Genomic DNA, 20,215 nt, shown 5'->3' with positions numbered 1-20,215 from the left:
ACACTTTCTCCCCAGAGCTCAACTTGTGGCTCGAGACCTATAACAATAGGTCTGGTGTTTTCTTTGTGGTGTTCCTGTGTTACGACTGACTGTTGTATAAAGCTTAAGTATTTCGAAAATTTAATAATTTAAAAATGAAATCAAATTAATGACATTCAACAATTACTGCGTTTTTATCCAAAATATATTTGTGTGTTTGGGGGGGTATTCTGTTGAACGACTTTGGGGAGCAGTGGCGCAGGAACGGGGGTGGTACAGGGGTACATTGTACCCCCGCAAATTTTTGAAGGGGGGTACTGTACCCCCTAAATCCGTAAATCGAGTTGTACCCCCTGTACCCCCCTTTGGTAATTTGACAGCAGACGGAAGGTGCTACTGTTAAAATTACCTATTATCAATTCGCCCAATAAAGAAAATGTATTATTGTTTATAAATTTTAATCATTATAGTCCTTACCACAGAAATTCAAAACATTTAATTGTAAACTTATTATACTACATTGTGCTTGCTACTAGTTAGTTCATTGACCTAAGTTCTTGGAAACCTCTTTAAGGAGATGAAAATTGTTTAAAATGTGTGTGGAACGATGGAATCAGATTGACTCTCAGACAATTACGCTGCAGACGATTGCTGCTTTGCGTAAGGGGGGGTACACATTTCTAAAGCAGTGGTCGCGTCGATTCGAAGATAAGGTACAAATCTTCATCAGAAGAGTATATGACTGACCCCATTTTCTTTTGAATATTTATAATGGAATTTTCCGAAACGGAACACTTACACGAACGAGACGAGACACGACAGACCAACTGGGGGGGGGGGGGGTGTTACAATGCACTCCTGTACCTCACCCATATATTTCATAAATTTGTAAGAGGGTGTTGGGAAAACTATACTTAAACCTATATATTAAGATGTATATATATATATATATATATATATATATATATATATATATATATATATATATATATATATATATTAAAATAGAGTGCCGATTAGCCTATCTGAGAATGAGGTGAATTTGGAATAAGTTTTCATAACTTCAGAGTGGAAACCGAAAGAAAAATAAGCACAAACAAGAACGAGAAGGACCTCACCACACAGGAGACGAGATGAGGCTGTGACAATTCTCGACTCATCGCATCGCGATATCATTCCTAGGTGAAATGAAATCTTTCCTAGACATTTAAACAGGGTGCAATTTGCGATTTTATCAGATGGGGGACTATTTTTTACCTATGTATTAGGTATACTTATAATTGGACATAAATTGCTTAAAATCTAATTGTGATATCGAATGCAACACAAACACAACGCCATTTTATGTTAAACTCTAAAGTCAAATTGTAAGAAAATTACATTAGTCAGATAAATGCACGAGATAAATGAGACTCACTACAGGTTCTATTGGTAGATTTTGGATTGGATTTACAAGGTCTCTGGGAGTAAGATGGGAATATTTGATTGATTGATTTGGTTTATTTTACTTCGCATTTCTGCCACTTTTGCCTAATCGCGAAGATGAGGATGAGTGATGATGATATGATGAAATTGATGGACACTCAAAAATAACACCCATGGGCAGACCACGATTCGAACCTGGGACCTCAGGCGTCATAGCGCGCTATGCTAACCCCTCCGCCACGGAGTACGGCGAGGTGGGAATGTGTTTTGGATTTTCTTTGTAGATGCGAAAATCTTTAACTGTGGCGCGCACATGCTTCTGCTTACATTAAAGTTTATATTTTCACATGAACGAGAAATTGACATGTCATCCTAAAACACACGCATGTATCTGCATTTAATACCACTACGTACGAAAATAAATCTTGGCCGGCTCTTCACATTGTCCACCAAAAATTGAAAAGAAAGAATAAACTTTTGAGCGTATGGCTTTCCTTGCTACTTCTGAGAGCTGAAGGATTTCGGTTTTGTAAATGTACCGAATGATACGTATTACTTTCAGTACTTGAAGAGTGTCATTAGGCACAGCTAATTATATTACAAATAAATGATTTGTCAAATTTTTCACAAATATTTCAAAGTTAGACTTCTTACGAGTTGATTGGGAACCATCTGAACTCATTTTTTTCTTTTTTAATACAACATCCTATAGATGTCTGAGAAAATACCAAATACGTGGCTTCTAAAAGGTATTCGATGTGGTACACATCTGCCATAAATTGTTTAGATATTTTTATGCGTAGCTATGGGACTTTTAAAATTAGAATGAACGGTACTGAAGTGGAACTCTATATAATGTAGTTTCTATATCCAGTGGGTGGGAGATGATTATTCCTGGTTGCGGTGACTCAAGATCCCCTCACTCCTGATTTTCCGTTCAGACCCAGCGGAGCAGCCAGTGTTGTCACATCGGATTGGCAGAAAAGAGCTAAATCCCGCCTAAATAGGAATACAATTTCTGCGAAGCAAATAGAGGCAGAGCCAAGTCTGGATTGAACTACAACTGAGACCAGTTAGGTAATAGACGAAAGTATAGTTCCTTTGTGTGATTCGTGATTTGGACAAATCTTGCTCCAAAATACTAAGTTGGCAACAGTAGTACGTACAGCTGGGCTTCCCTTCCACAAAGGAGCGGAGTTCTGTCGTCTGCTCAGTGCTCACCACACAAACGTCAAACTGACCCGAGAAAAGTGTGGTTCTTCTTCTTCCCCTTCGCAGCTCATTGCAAAGAAACGGAGACAGATGAAGAATTGACAAGGGTCTACCACTATTCATTGGATTTTCGCCGTAACTGTCTCATGAGTGGTAGTTCTTTCTAGGAATGTTTGTGGCTAAATCACTGTGCTGATTGCAAAACAAGAACGAAATGAACAAATATCTAGCTCGAAGAAATGTTTTCTTTACCGAAGGGGGGGGGGGGGGGGGTTGTAATAACGTCTAGCAGGCATAAATGTCGTACTAATAGCCGGTAACACTTTTTAAAAAGTCACGCCACGCCACTGGCCTTATATGTTTCAGAATTGTTATCTGATTTTAAAATCTGTTTTTTTTTGTTGTTTTTTAAAAAACTTAAATTCTAACAAAAACCATTAAAAATATTTATGCATATTTTGCATTAAATAACAGGACATTCGTGTGTGCTGTTCTAAAAGAGAATATTTCTCATGGCTTCACATTATACCTAGGTATCAAGGACGTTTTTGTGGGGGTCCAGGGGGTCCGGACCCCTTCCCCTCAAAAGACTTACCAAGTAGTAAAAGTAATTTATCAAAATATAATTGTTTAGCATTTGTTATACTCAATTTCCATCAATGCCAATAGCATGCATGAACAGCGTAACAATTAAAAGTTAGGGTGCGGCAGAAATATCTCCCGGATTTCATTTGTGAATAGCAAAGCAACGACAGATGTTATGCAAACTTTATTGCACAGTTGGAAAGAACAAGGTTTACCATTTTATTGCACATTTGCAAAGAACAAAATGTTCCAATTATTTTTTACAAAATTGCCACAAGTCACCATTTTGGGTGACATAGTTGACTTTGTTTTAAAACGATATCGTCCAAATTCCGATCTGCACAGTGTATCATTTCTGAAGTCTCGCCCTGAAGTTCTGCATTACCCTCCTAGTCATGTCTGGTCGGTATTGCCGCTCTTTCCTGTCTGATACAATCTTTCAGATCATTGGCTGTCCTCGGCCTTCCTTGGTAAACTTTAGCCTGCAGGTACTCCCACAGAAAGAAGTCGCAGGGTGCGAGCTCGTTCATCGATTCGCGTGCTGTGGCACCATCCTGTTGGAACCACACAGCCAATTTGCCACGTTCGTTCGATTGCGGCTGCAGGAAGTTGCGTAACATCCATACATAACGGTCAGACGTTACATTAACTGCGTGCCGTCTTCTTCAAAAAACTAGGGGCGTTCATGGAGTTGTCTCGGTACATATGGGAAACAAAATGGTAATCCTTGTTCTTTCCAACTGTGAAATAAAATTTTGCGTAACATCTATCGTTGCTTTGTTATTCACGAATGAAATCCGGGAGTTATTTCTGCTGCACCCTGTATACTCGATGTTTTTTTCCGCTGAACTTATTGGAAGGCAAGGAATTTGGCTCATACGGCTTTGAAGGCTTCCAAAGATTTATGCACACTACTAATGATAATATCCATAAAATATTAATCTGGAACTTTACTTTTCGTTAATTGGATCTAACTCCTTTTTTTGTTATTCAATAAATATTCAATTATTTTTCTATCTGACATTAAATTCCTTGCCAGGGCAGTTGTTTTTGTGCAAATCTTGGCGATCTTAACTACACGTACGCTAGATAATGAATACTTGCTGTTATATTTCTATTATTTTACTATCTTTTACCTATTCATGTAATAATAACAATACAATATTAATTAATTAATATATTAATTTAATTAAATATAATTATCCTAATTATTATTATTGCGACACTTGATTGGACATATATATATGGGAGGCTTAATTTTGTAACCCCCCCAAATGAAAAACGTTCCTGCGCCACTGTTGGGGAGGATGCGTCCACGGCCTTGGGGGAATGGGCACCCCTGGGTCTTCCCGTCAGATTCGCCAATGCTTACAATATGCCTGTTTTTGGAGAAGAATTATCCAAAATGAAAAAGCGCGCACACAAATAATAAACCACTTGACCCCACGGGAGTCTATTCACGCTTTTACCTGGCCATTCCCCGCCCTCTTCCCTCTTCCCAACACGTGTTTGCAGCGACTGGCAACAGGCGGAGCTGTTATTTTTAACTCCCCAAATCGAGATTAAGGCAAGAAAGGAAAGAGCTTTTTTTGAATGGTCTGAATTGTAAAAGAAGGTATAGACCATCAAAACCTTACATTTCCTCTGATTTTTTGTATATTTATTATTTTCTCTTCGAATGTTAACGACTTTTGTTTCTGACAGAAACACACTTGTTTGGGGGTAGTGATCTCAAAAGTGAAAGCCCATACTTGCCCGCGGGGAAGAAAGGGGAGGGGGTCGTGCACGTATGTCAAGTGGAAATCGCCACATATTAATAATTTATAAAATTATATCTCAGACGTTTGCACATCGTTTTGCACATGAAAGCACACTATTTATTTTAATAAGCACACAAATATTAATAAAGATATTACTGAGTTTATTGTGGCGATTCTGGCTTGATAAAATCGCCACAAATCAAAAAAAATATTTTTGAGCAACTAAATTGTACTATCTTTTAGTCATTCGTTAGCACAGGAAAGCACACTATCTATTTTAATAAGCACACACATATTAATAAAGATATTAATGAGTTTATTGTGGCGATTCTGGCTTGATATCAAGATAAAATCGCCACAAATGAAAAAAATATTTTTGAGCAACCAAATTGTACTATGTTTTAGGCATTCGATAGCACACGAAAGCACACTATTTATTTTAATAAGCACATAAATATTAATAAAGATATTAATGAGTTTATTGTGGCGATTCTGGCTTGATATCAAGATAAAATCGCCACAAATAAAAAAAATATTTTTGAGCAACCAAATTGTACTATCTTTTAGGCATTCGTTAGCACACGAAAGCACACTATTCATTTAAATTAGAACACAAATAGTATTCAACATCTTTGACATTAAAACCTGAATCTTCAGGATTTTGACTTGATATCAAGGTAAATTTGCTGCAAATCAATTTTTTTTAAGCAACAAAACTGTAAATATAGAAATTTTACCTATTTGATAAAATCTACCAATCACGACAATTCTTTTCTAGCACTGGAAAAATAACGCATGGTGAACACTGATATAAATTAATGCAACGGTACTCGGTTCTGCTAATCGACACTGAACCTGCAGTTGAAAGTGGAAACAACCCACCTACAGTGAGTTTTTAACTGACAACAAACCTGATACCCTTTTATAACTAAGCCACAGTGTTGCCACCATAACATTGGGTACGGTTTTTTTTGGTACGTACAGTAGGATGCACAAGTATTTATATACATAATTCCATAATTCTCCTATGGCATCCAACTTGATTTTAAAAAAATTAATTTCTACTTATGTTGCTCTATAGGTACATAGATCTAGATAAGAACAAAACACAGCTTGTTTTGAATTTTTTACAATACATGAGGCTGGGTAATACTTATTCATCCCACTTATCAGGCCTGCACAATAGTTTCTCAATTTTATTAAATAGGAAGAAAAATAAACGCAGTATATTTTAGGTATTTAATATATTCTTTCATTACGGTTTATGCAACAGATTTAATATGCACAATGAAATTTCAATATATCGAAACCTTACATTTTCATGTTAATTTTAACCATCATAGGCACACATTTTTTTAAAATTATGGAAGTAACATATTACCTAGGTAAATATGATTGAATAATCGACAACAGAAATTTTTACTTACGTTGTTAAATTTATTATTTACAAAACTAATTTAATTTCTTTAGTTAGGATAAATTAGGCCTATAATGTGTCTATATATCAAATTTGAAAAATATATTTGACTGTGTTATGAGGAGTACAAAAATTCTGAGTGACATTTGACAACGAATGAAAGCATAATTCAACTTCAGAGAATACATTAAGTTTTGCTACACAAAACATTTATAACAAACAATAAATGGACAAATAACACTTTTCTACCACATTTTGTTACCGAAATGAAAGTAGCCATTCTTTAATAATTTGAGAAGGTATAATCTTATCCAGGGCCTCGAAATAGGTATGTTTTTACGCCACTGCATGCAAAGAATGCTTACATTGCAAATAATTAAATATATGACACGTGGGAGCTTTCGAAGAATAAACATAAAGGATGCAGCAAGTAGGCCAAAGGCGTATCCATGCATGGGCTCACTGACTCAGGGCACTTTTTTGCAAAACTACCCTCCTGACGCAAACACAAGAGGCGTTCTTTATGGATTTGGGAGTGTTGAATTCGAAAGTGAAATTAACTTGTGTTGATTGGTTCTTGTCATATATCCTTTAAATTTTCCTACATTACGGGCGCACGTAGGATCTTTTTCAGGTAGGACACAATTATCGATGAATAATTTTGAGGAAGGAAGTAGGCAAGTACACAACAGAAAAGAATAAAGAAGTAAAGTTATCTCCTGTAAACTGTACCGTGTCATTAAAACGGTGTATAGAGGTAGGATCCTACACATTCTCGGTCTCGGCCATAGTGGATGTGATGTTATCATTCAAGCTTCAACAGTCATTAACCAATTGCTTAGAGGCTAATCTAACTTAAAATCACCGTGACAGTAAGATACCATAACGAATGAACAACCACAACTGCACCAGAAAGAACCACCACAAGGTTGAACTCAAATATAAACCTCAAATATAGCTGCAACGTAAACAAACTGCACACACACACACACAGATCTGTGTAGTCAGAATGCATACATTGTTAAAGATAAAGCATGAAGTTAAACTTCAAGGAATACATTACAAAAAATAAATGTTTTAGTTAAAGTTATAAGTGATCCATTAGACAAAATAAAATATATTGGTGATATGTACAAAGTAATAATTAGATGAGATGAAGCATGTAGGTATTCTTCAAGGAATACATTGCAAGAAAAATGTCACATACACAAGATTTCAAAAGAAGCTTCAAATAATACTTCACAAAGATAAAGCACATCAGCGGCGTATACTCTGGGTCATCTAGGTAATCGCATATGACCCGGCTGTATTTCTTTTTTTTAAATATATATAAATATAAATATATATATATATATATATATATATATATATATATATATATACATTTCTTCGCAATATTCTTCCAAACCAATTTCGATGCATACATTTCTTTGCTTCCAGCGCGCGAATGCTTCCAACCGTTTGCCGCTGAATGTCCGGGAACCTTTCTCCAGCCGGTGGAATGACTTCAGGGAATCTCACCCTGACGTCATTCCTCCCGCTTCCCTTACAACCCTTGGCGAGGAGGGAGGAGAGAGGAAAGAGGGGGAGGAAACATTGCTTTTCAGGCGCGGCGATTCCGTGCCCAGGGTAAGCTCCTTCTTGTGAGAGTCCACCGGTCGCACTCTCAACCTTCAGAGCCTTTACCGTTCCCTCCGCTGAACTAGGGAAAACATACCTGGTAGAATGTGAAGAACAGGAAAATTGAATAACATGGGCAAACCAATTCTATGCTAATTTTCACTTTATATTTGCTTCTGTCTTGCTGATTTCTGTTACTTGAACATAAATGTATTAAAATGGAAAAAGCTTAAATATTGAAGATGAAGCAAACTAAAATAAAATTCAAAGCTTAAACAATTAAAACACCTATTTGCTGACTCCCCCTATCTTTGTATTTACAAAAATAGTGATTGTTTCTCCTCTCTAATCTTCAAAAGCAGCGATAATACTTCTTTCACGGAACTGAATATTTTTTAAAGGGAAAGGGAAAGATATCAAAAATAAATTAATTAATTATATATATATATATTAGTTAATTTAAGTTGCTATATTCCGCCTCTTTAGATTAATAGTGATGAAGATGAACGAATTAAACATAAAACGAAAAAAACACATCAGGCACGTAGCCAGGTGGAGGACTCGGGGGGGCTGAAATCCCCCTCCCCGAAATCCTACAAATATCTAATTTAAAAAGTGTATAGTGGTAATTAATTTTACTTCATTAGCAGGATTAAACACCTTGCATAATACGTTGTAATAATCTGAGATTCATCTTCAGGACTTCTAACCCCACTGTTTCAACTTTATGTGGCGGCTGCTAATAAGGGATGATCCCCATCCCTAAATAAAATTATGGCTTTGGCCTGCAATGATTCGAAGTTTGAAAACCTGTGATTTCGAGCTCGGAAAGGGATTTTTTTTATCATTCATAGGGAATTTCATTCTGAGCCAGGAACACAACAACAGAAGTTTGGCGCGTGAAACTGAATGCGTGTAGTCGTTGGCTTCGTGCTGTGCTTCGTGTTTATTATTTATTTAGGTGTTAGTGTTTGTCGTGATAGTGCTGTGTTAAAGGGTAATGGATGTGATACAAGATTTGCTGGTGAAACCTTTTGGAACAAGATCATTTCAGGAGAAGTTGCAAATTGTAAATACAGGTAGGCCAGTGTCATTGCTTGTGTTACGTTTAGGCCGTTCGCCGGCTTAAACTGCTTGGCTGCAAGAGGATGTGTGTATGAAGAATGGAATAAATTACTCTCATTGATCTTTACCAATATTTAATAGAATCGCACAAGTGAGGGGGAGGGGGGGAGATCACGCACGAGCCAGCAAGATATCTAAACACTGACAATGATAAAACCCAAAGTGTCACCACTGTACCTGATTTCCTTCCGCGGTTCCTCGGTTGAGTCACGACGTGGCGCTCTATCGGTCCATTGAAGGTGTCCTCAGTGGGTTCGCCCAAACCTTTTAAATGGACCGACTTAACACTGTCACTCGCAACACACCTCGCGCTTCGCTCCCTCGACAAAGACTCTCCCGGCGACCTCTCGTCACCCGGGGACTGCTGGCGTTTTTGATTACACAGAATTTTATTTCCGGCTCGTGACTGCCACCTCCCCCTGAAAAGAAATGGGATTGGCCAGGCGACAATCACATTTCTTTATTGACAAAAAATATTAAGATATGATTAAATATGTACAACGACCAGTCCCTGAATAAATTATTACACCCCGTATATATCATGATTCGTCGTAGGGCAGTAGGCAAGTAGCCTATGTAGTACACTGTAGAACGTAACAAATAATAATACACTAATTGAAGTGTAACACTTTGCTGTCATGTATTCCGAAGCGGATGGAACCACAATTGGCAATTAAGGTAGTCTCAGCGGCATCTCATCGCACGACGTACTAGTACGTGACACTGTGAAAACACTTGAATAATTATATCACTGGTAACACTGATCCGAAGATAAGTTAGTAGGTCTCAAATGTTGATAAGAATACATAAATAAGTTGATGGGAGACAAAATATGTTCGCAAGAAAAGTTCAGGAACAATATTAATTCGATGCGAAATCTGCTTGCCACTTATGGATGACTTCTGGATGTACTCTGGAGAAATGACTTCACCTTATATCTATGAGATGGTACATTAGTGATGACACATCACATGATGATCACTATCAGTGTTTAGTATGTTATAAAATAAAATTTTGAGCGTGAACAGGAGCAATTGGTAAATTTAATCAGGGTGTAAATATTAAGATTAGATACATAGTATGCATTCGATTATAGCAAAACACAATGAAAAGTCTTCAGAAAAAATAAATGGAAGTGAGAGTATCAAATATGTAATAACAGTTAATGTAAATATGTGTCATAAAAAGGCAGATGTAACAATAAGAGGTAGGGACTTGATTTGGTATTTTTTTGTCCAAATCGTGTGAGTTGTGTGTCGTATCAGTAAAAAAAATGTGTTTCTGTGTGAGAGTTTGGTCGGTTTTTAACGATGCAGCGCTCTCAGTTCGCTTCATCGATAGCTGGGACACATCTGCACGATAAAAATTTAGAAGTTAACATGCTGTCATATATTACGTAATTAGATTGGTAATATTGCCGTTTATATGTAAGAGGTTATATGAATTGAAGAAATATGAAGAGAAAAGGTGGATAAGACGTTGGCCCATACATGCTCTGTAAAGGCTTTTGGTGTGTTGAAGGTAGTTATGAATTATTGAAAAGTCACAAAATGAGAATTTTACAGCGAATGGTGCATAGTATTGTCTCCGCCAACAGTGAGAACACGTGCGCTCTCTTCCCATATGCAGTAGCTATATTCATCGCGTTCGTGCTCTTTGTTTACGTACACAAAATGCTGCCGAAGCAGAAGGTCGTGTTGCTACGGTATCGTCTTCAGAATTCCATCCTACTCTGTGTGAAATCACATCATAAAGTGACGTCACAATGCCAAAGGGTCGGCACAATCTTGTATGAGAAAGAAAAAAAAATGTTGCGGCGAGTGCTGTCGCGTGTACGAGATATATTTAATTTTCTTCTTGTTCTTTGAGTTATTGGTGCAGAGAAAAAATAGCAGAATTTATAAGAAGAAGCATAGTTTATACGCGTTATTCAGCGTGGTAAAATATATAGTTGAGGAGTTGTTACTATTTCTGTTCGAATTTTCGTCGTGGCGAGGAACTATGAAGGATGATGATGATGATGATCGTCTTCGTTAGGAAGTAGCTGTTTTATACTGCCAGTGTTTCAATGTTTCTTGCAGTGTTGTCAACTTCTGATATATAAAGTTCACTAGTTGTGAATTCTTCCAGATAAAGACCCTCTAGAGTACGAGGGATATCTGCTTGCACTCCTGAATGTAACTTTAAGGCATTCACATTATCTTCCTCTGTAAGTGGTCGATCGAGAGTTACCGTTTGTGGTGTGTAAAGTTTCATCCTGACCGATGCTGCCTTTTGTTCAAACCGTTTTCCTTGCTTGATCCCTTCAATTCTGTAAAGGTTTTTGTCAAGTCGCTAGATTACTGTAAAGGGGCCTTCGTACTTGCCTGAAAACGCTTTGGACGTCTTTGATAAGCGTCGATCGTTCCACAAAAGTATTTGATCGCCAGATTTAAACGCTGCTTGAGAGTAGTGAGGATCAAGCCGTGCCTTGTCCGTTCTGTGCCGTTTGAGGAGATTATCTTGTGCAAATCGACGCGAAAGCTTCATGTGTTCCAGCCGTTCATAATTGCTCACATGCTGCGGCGGGGTTTGAAAAATCGCATCCGGTAAGGTGCGGGGATGATAACCCATCAGTAAATAGGTAGGTGAGTACCGTGCAGATGAATGCGGCGTGTTGTTGATAGCTGAGACCGCTGTTGGTAAGAAATTGGACCAATTATTGTGTTTCGCATTGACATAAAATTTGATCATTAATGAATTAAGGAATTCCTTCCAGCGTTTGTTGCGTTTTTTCAACTAAGCCAAGGCTCTGATGAATTCCTGGGCTGACAAAGCTTAGTTTAATTTGGAATTTGTTGGCCAATTCTTTGAATAAATCTGACGTTTGACCTGGAAGTTGGTCCACTATGATTTTTTCTGGAAAGCCAAATGGTAATATGATTTTTGTGTACAAAAAATCCGCCAGAACTTCTGCAGTGAGAGAATGTGTCGGTGCGGCTACTACGTAACGCGTGGCTGCGTCAGTGCACGTGATCACGTATAGCTCGACCACAAGGAAAAAAACCTTCCCTCAAAAGCGTTCGCGCATTTTCCCTGCCGTTATCGGTCCTCGGGGCAGTGTTGCCAGGTCAGACTTGAAAAAATCGGGAGATTGTTCCTTGGGAAACCAGAAGATCTGCTACAAAATCCGATGATCTAGTTGTAGCGGATGAACGACCTTCTCGGGGGCGGAATAGGCTTGCGCACTGGGGGGCAGGAGGATGTCTGCAGATTTTTTTCCAGCGAGGGGGAAACAATGTATTTTTATCAGGTGGGTAAACGAGGCATATTACCCCGTATAGCCTAATGTTGCCCTCTCAGAAAACACCACTTGAGTTTGAAATTATCACGTTCCTACATCCCTATTAGTAGTATGATTTGTGGTATTATAAACTCAACAAATGATGAACCCCCCTCGGGCAGATTTGGCTACACTTAAACCTTGCTCAAGATGAGCATATGAGCTTTTTGGTCAAGTGTAGCACCCTGTCTAATCCAAGATTTTTGTAAAAAAGCCCTCGGGAATTTCCCGAAACTACAGTGTACAAATGATGAGCCCCCTCAGATTGATTTGCCCATACTTACAAAAGTTGCATCAGCCAGATTGTTGTCCATAAGCTTGTTAAAAATATGCCCCTTCTTGATATTGTTTTGGATACACTTGAAATTAAGCCAAAATCCTCATAAAACACACACCCACACACACACACACATACACACACACACCCACCCACACACACACATGCTTACTTCTGGTTTATTTCTATTGCATCATGCTGTGCAACAAATTATTATCCAATATTATGCATGTGTTGTTTTCTGATTGGTTAATTATGACATAATGTGATGATGTGTTATATTCTGATTGCTTTGTTGTTTCAGATGTTTTAATCCATGCTTAGGGTATATAAAGAGATTTTGCATTACATATCGGCCAGTATTGTGAGAGTGGCTGAGGAGTACAGATGTGTTGTTACAGTGCTTCTCATACTTACAGGCCTGTTTGGTTTAATATATAATATTTCTTATTATTCATATTAAATATATTTCTGGTATATTGAACAAAAAGGGCTTATATTTTGTATAAAAAATCTGATATTTGTTGCATCCAGCTTGTTTGTTGTAATCCACTCTTATTTAGAGTCAGGCTTATATCTGTCCCAGCCTGTTATACAAAAATCAATACATAACACAGTGCTAGGTCATTGCCTTTCTAGGACATGCATGTCTGTGCAGGCATTTGCGGAAGGTCAGTGTAGATCAATATTTATTCTCTTTTTCCACTTGTAGGCTATTAGCTTTACAACCTGTCATAATAAGCATAGAGTTTTGATTTAAAACCCAAAAAATTTTGTATAATAAACCGAGAATAAAAATTAATAATATTAACATATTAAATATACACAAGAAATATACAAAGCACACAGTTGAACAAAATATATATATATATTAAGTACAAAATTTTGAATTGAACGCCAGGAAATCTTATATAATAAACCAACAACAAAAAATGCCAAATCAAAAATATTGCAATCAGTGTAATAAAAATATATCCAGCCCCAATTTTGCTAGGCACCAAAAAAATTGTGACCCAGGCAAATATAGAACTCCCACAAAAATATGCCCCAAATGCCATAAAATATTTAGCAAGGCTTATTTCAATAGACATGTAGGCTATTGTTCTGCACAGTCATCAACATTGCCCCCACAACCATCTACATCTGGTCTGAAAAGGAAGCATGAAGCACCTGTTAATGCTAGAGCAGCAAAGCAGCCACGCTATGCACCACCTATCCATAGCAGTTTTAATGGCCAACTTAGGGATTACCGGTTTGTATCAGAGCCAAAATGTGATATTAAGAATTTTTTGAACAGTATAAATTCTGATGTACAGGCAATTCTAAATGCACAAAATGGCTCTTATAAGCTGTCCCTCAAATTGTTTACACAATATAAGAAGCCAAATGGCACAAAATTTACACAGCCCCAAATAACAGAAACTGTAGCTGTATATTCAAATGCAAATTTAGACAAAATAATAAGCAGTTTGATAGATCAATTGAATATTAAACACTCTGAATTTGCAGCAAAAGAGTCTGGATGGAGCCTATGCGGTTCTCCACACAAGCTCTATGTTAATATTTCTGAATTCAGCCCATTACAAGGATCTACATATCTGCCATTACCTGCCAATATTAAAAACAAAAGAGCCGTGGTTAACATAGAAAATAATGATGAGAAATGCTTTTTGTGGTGTATTTTAGCTGCTTTGTATCCAGTTTCAGATAATCCAAAGAGAATAAGTTATTATAAACAGAATGAAAATGATTTTGATAAAGCAATGAAGGGTTTAGAATATCCAATGTCTGTTCAGAATATTGATAAATTTGAAAAAAAGGCCAGGGATATCAATGGTAAACAATTATCTATTAATGTATTTATTTGTTCTACTGGCCGTGGCAATTGCTTGATAGCACCTCTCAGAATCAGTACATTTGATGATGATTCTGCTGTTCCGATTGATCTGCTCTTAATTGAAGGGGAAGATACACACCATTATACTCTGATACATAATCTTGAAGCTTTAGTGAGAACACAACTAGACAAATCCAATACAATATTCAAGTTGTGTAGAAGATGTTTGTCTGTATTTGATGGTAGAAAAATGGTGAATGGTGTTTGTGAACAGAATGCAGAAATTGCTAAAAACAAGTTAATTGAGCATCTGAAATACTGTGGCAACCATAAACCTGTTCATATGGTGATGCCTAATCCAAGTGAAAATGCCAAATTCAAAAAATTTGAAGCCTTGTTGGAACACCCAGCATATATAGTCTGTGATTTTGAATCAAATCTCAAACCTCTTGTATTCTGTAGCCCAGATCCTGAGGAATCTTCAAGTACATCATACCAGTTACATGAACCTTCTAGTTTTTATTATGTTGTTGTACAGGATGGTGATGTTAGTAAAGAAAATTTATACATGGGAGCAGATGCCATCAAAAAATTTGCACATAGAATAGAAAAAGAGTGCCATAACATAGCATCTAATGTCTTATTAAAATCAAAAACTATGTTGCCTTTAACAGAGGATCAGATTGAAGATTTCAATAATGCAGAAAAATGCCCGGTATGTGATTGTGAATTTTCAGATACAAATATCAAGGTGAAACACCATTCTCATACAGATGGTAAATTCTTAATGGCCCTGTGTAATAGCTGTAATATTAAGATCCAGAGACCAAAATTTGTCCCTATATTTTGCCATGGTGCATCCAATTATGATTTTCATCATTTGATCAGGTACGAGGGGTTTGACAAGCAGAATTTAAATATTTTAGCTGAAAATAATGAGAAATATATTGCCATTAGCAAAATAATTAAAGTTAATGGTGTTCCTATTCATTTAAGATTTCTTGATTCATACAGAATTCTGTCTGCTAGCCTGGCTACACTGGCCACTCAATTATCTGATGATCAATTCAAAATCACATGTGCTTTGTTTCCAAATCAAGACCTGAAATTAATTAGACGGAAGGGTGTATATCCATATGATTATGATTTTTCTAAATTTGATGAGTGTTCTCTGCCACCACAACAAGAGTTCTACAGCAAAATCAGAGGATCTGGAATCACTGATGAAGATTATCACCATGCCCAGTTGATGTGGAACAATTTAAAATGCCAGACATTTGGTGATTATCACAAGGCTTATTTAAAACTTGATGTGACCCTCTTAGCTGATATACTGCAGGCATTCAGAAAATCTTCCATGCAAAATTATAAGCTGGATCCAATGTATTTTTACAGTGTTCCGGGCCTAGCATGGTCTGCAATGTTTTTAAACACTAAAATGCAATTGGATCTGATCCAGGATCAAGATATGTATCTGTTTATGGAACAATGTATAAGAGGAGGCATGGTGCAATGTTCTCAGAGATATGCCAGAGCAAATAACAAATATATTCCTGATTATGATCCAGCACTGCCATCAAATTATATACTGTATGTAGATGCCAACAGCCTCTATGGTTATGCTATGATGAAAAAACTGCCATATGCAGGGCTTGAGTGGGTCGAAGATTTGAATATTGAAGATCTTAAGGATTTTGATGACAGTAACTATGGCCTGTTCTTAGAGGTTGATCTGACAATTCCTGATGATTTACACAACACATTTTCTGATCTGCCCCCAATTCCTGAGGTTGAGTGCTCACCTGGCTCTAAACAGAAGAAATTGATGATGACTCTAGAGCCAAAACAGGGTTATGTCTTATATTACAAAAACCTCCAGTTCCTAATAAATCATGGTGTCCAAGTGACCAAACTTGGAAAAGTTTTGAGGTTCAGGCACTCAAGATGGTTGAAGCCATATATTGATACAAACACAGAGCTTCGAACATCTGCATTGAGCCAATTTGATAAAACTTTGTTTAAATTGATGGTCAATTCAGTGTATGGCAAAACAATTGAAAATGTCAGAAAACATATTGATGTTAAAATAATTACTGACCCCAGCCGGAGCAAAAAATTGATTGCAAAGCCCAACTTCAATTACAGAAGAATTTATGATGAGAATATGGCACATTTCAACATGAAAAGAACAAAGATTAAGTTTGATAAGCCTATTTATGTAGGGGCTGTGATATTGGAATTGGCCAAATTACACATGTTAAAATTGTATTATGATGTGTTGAAGCCTTTTTATAAGGATCGTGTAAAACTGATGTACATGGACACAGATAGCTTTGTTCTTGATATTCAAACAGAAGATGTTTATCAAGATATAACACAGCCTGAATTGTTTAAATATTTTGATACCACTGAACATTCAAAAATTAAACCCCACAACAAAAAGGTGCCTGGCAAGTTAAAAGATGAGACACTTGGTGATGTTATTGTGGCATTTGCTGGGTTAAGAGCCAAGATGTACAGTTTTGAAACATGTAGTGGCGCTGTTGCCAAAAAGGCCAAGGGCATTGGCAAAGTTACTGTAGACAAAGAGCTTGAATTTGAAGATTACAAAAATTGCCTCAAATCATGTAGCACAATCAGAACATCAGAATCCAGAATTCAGAGTGTGGATCACTTTTTGACTAGCAATATTGTAAGAAAAGTGGCTCTGGACCCACATGATGATAAGAGATGCATTTTGTCATGTGGCATACATACTTTACCATGGGGTCATTGTGATTTGAAAAGTGGTAATCAATGCCCAATTACAGAGCATGATTTGAAATAAATAAACATGCCTATGAACTTATTTGGGTTCAAAAAACAGGCTATTATGGACCTGCCAACACCACAACCCTCTTCTGACATAATATCTAAACTAAGTGCTTTGTTAATTATTCATCTGAACAGCATACTTACAGATGTTGATGATGAAACAGGTAAAATATTGTACATATTTAACAATAATTTAAATCATTACCAATTACCTGTAGGTGGTCAATTGCAATTTATTACAACCCCTGAGGGTAATGTCAAGATTTCAATAGGGAGAAATATTTATAGAATTAAGCACTCAAACATGATTTCTGGCACTGTATATACTGTTTCTGCTGGTGACTGCTTATATATTGAGGTCCCGGGATCATATGACAAGCTTATACCTTTTTTTATAGAATTAAGAATTAGATATTCAATAATAAATAACCACTAAAACAAAAATGCCTAATGATATATTTGGCCATACAAGGCATGAAGATCACAGTGATGAGATTCTGATGCTTGATGTCAGAGTCAAGAAATTAAGAAGTGATTTACAAGCTTTACAAACCACACTCAATGCCAGTCTTCAACTAGAAATTACAAATTTACAATCACAATGCATGGACCCTCTTCTTAAAATTGACTCAGAACTCAAATTATTGCTTCAAAAATATACTGACTTGGCCACATTGGATAATTTTCAAAGTTTAGAAGAAGCTGTAGCAGCTCTTCAAGCCAAATTTAAGACCCAGGCCACCAACTCTGAGCAATTGAAACAGCAATTGGAAGAGCAGATAAATAATGTCCAGACACAGCTCCAAACAATTGTCAAAAGCATAAAATCACAAGAAGATTTTGATCTAGTGATTTCCACTCTAAAGGAACAGATTCAATCACTCCAGATACCTAATCTGGACCCTCTGAACAATGCCATAGCCGAGGTTAAAGAAAAAATTGAGACACTTGAAAATTTTATGAACAACTTGCCATCTTCTGATGCTTTGAGTGCAATAACTCGGAGTGTTGCCAACATTAAGCTGCAACTTGAAACATATGAAGATTTTGGAAAAATTCAAAGTACCATAACCCATCACAAAGCTTGAAAACCTCAACACTGAATCTGAACTATCTCATTTTCATCACTTGATCGATGATATCCAAACAAAACTTGAAATTTTACAACAATCAACACCTACTCAGGCAGATATAGCCCTGCTCCAAGATGCTATGCGTGGTGTGGTTGATGCTTCTGAATTAAATGATGTGAAATTGGCACTTGAATCTTTGCAAAATACTGTATCAAATCTCCCTACATCACAGGAACTTAAAAATATTAAGAGAGCAGTGAATCGCATATTGAAATCAGAAGATATCAAGAATATCCAGACAGAGATCAAACAACTTACTCAGACAGTGGCCACTCTACCAACTAATCAACATATTAATGAACTGCATGCCCTGTTTGAGGATATCAGAAGACAGGTCCATGATCTTACTGCTCAAAATTCAAAATTGGCAGTTATTGAAAATTTGCAACAAATTGTAGCTAATATCAAGCAACAGCTAGGGACCATGGAATCCAATCAAGCAAATGCTCTGTCTGTTTTTGCCACCCAGCTTCAAGAGATTGTGCAACAATACAAGAAACTTGTTGTGGACGTAAAAATCAAGCCAGGCCATGATGATGTTGTTAGGACTATTAATGAACACCTTGAATCTGTAACAAGCAGATTGCTTACAGCAGAAAAAGAAATAACAGGCATAATCGAGAATCCTAAACATACAATAATTCTTGAATTTTACAGCATCCCCAACAAAGAATATGATTCACCATTTACACCAGGTGGCAAAATATATATGCTGTCCCCTGCACAATTTTATTACCAGTTTTTTGTTGGGGGCACACTGAGACCAATCAAGATCAAATATTGGCTTCAACCACAGGCACACCACTACCCCACCTTATCAATAACAAATGCTGACAACAAACCAAAAATCACCAGTGTAGAGTTAGAGGATTTTACAGATCCCAATACATTAGAAACATCTTATGCTGAAGATGATGGCTCTCTGGAATTTCATATACAAATAGGAGACAAATTATATTTAGAAAATCCTGTAGTATCAGCTGCTGAACACCCCATAGTTGCAATATTCTTGTTTTCATATTATGTCTAGACAAATTATTGTTGATGAATTACACAGACAAGCCAGACATAATTATAAGAGACTGCCAGTAGTTACAAAAGGCATAGATGATTTATGGCAGAGCGACTTGATTGAGATGGCAAGTGGACAGCTGAAAAACTTAGACAAAATCAACAAGGGCTACAAGTATCTACTCACTGTCATAGATACATTTTCAAAATTTGCCTGGGCTGTGCCACTCAAATCCAAGACTGGAAAATGTGTTACAGCAGCCTTCAGGACAATCATCAATCAGAGTGGAAGATCACCGCGCTATTTGCAAACAGATAATGGCAAAGAATTTTATAATTCTGTGTTCCAACAATTTATTAAAAGCCAGTCAATACAACATTATTCGAGTTACAGTGATCTCAAGGCCTCAATTGTAGAGAGATTGAACAAAACCCTAAAAAATCTTATGTATAAACAATTTACACTTCAAGGTAATTATAAATGGCTTAATATTCTTCCAGAACTTCTACATAAATATAAAAACTCTGTCCATTCCACAATCAACATGAAACCCTCTGAAGTAACTTCATCTGATGAGCAAAATTTGATCAGCACTGTTTATTATCCTAGATACCAGCCAACAACAAGAAAAGCCAAATACAAGATGGGTGATCAAGTAAGAATCAGCAAATATAAGCACTTATTCAAAAGAGGTTTT

The sequence above is a fragment of the Lepisma saccharinum genome, chromosome 2 (assembly GCF_977018435.1).
Source record: "Lepisma saccharinum chromosome 2, izLepSacc3.1, whole genome shotgun sequence".
In the NCBI taxonomy this organism is placed as follows: Eukaryota; Metazoa; Arthropoda; class Insecta; order Zygentoma; family Lepismatidae; genus Lepisma; species Lepisma saccharinum.
Note: the sequence above shows the minus strand (reverse complement) of the source record.